Source organism: Kryptolebias marmoratus, linkage group LG9 (genome assembly GCF_001649575.2).
Source record: "Kryptolebias marmoratus isolate JLee-2015 linkage group LG9, ASM164957v2, whole genome shotgun sequence".
NCBI lineage: Eukaryota > Metazoa > Chordata > Actinopteri > Cyprinodontiformes > Rivulidae > Kryptolebias > Kryptolebias marmoratus.
The window spans coordinates 17,381,078-17,381,345 of record NC_051438.1 but is presented as its reverse complement, the minus strand read 5'-3'; the positions used below and the strand labels follow the sequence as shown (position 1 = coordinate 17,381,345).

At 51.5% G+C, this 268-nt stretch overlaps 1 protein-coding gene across 21 annotated transcripts in view; it reads right to left on the bottom strand.

The window, feature by feature from the left end:
• LOC108243066 (protocadherin gamma-A11) overlaps positions 1 to 268 on the bottom strand; it is a 234,173-nt gene that overhangs the window by 134,598 nt on the left and 99,307 nt on the right. The window lies entirely within an intron of this gene.

Here is a 268-nt window from a genome sequence, read left to right as displayed (position 1 = left end):
CAGGGACACCTGGACAGGTCTCCGGTCCATCGCAGGGACACCTGGACAGGTCTCCGGTCCATCACAGGGACACCTGGACAGGTCTCCGGTCCTCCTCAGGGCTGGTAGGAACATAATTCTTATAAATCTCTTTTTGCTGAATCGTATAAAAACGGTCGCAGTTTGATTCGAGCAGGGATTGTTTTAGAATCGCTTGCTGCCGTGACAGGTGGGCGACGATGTAACTGCCTCTGTCTGTTAGCAAAATATCTCATGAACCACTGGATGG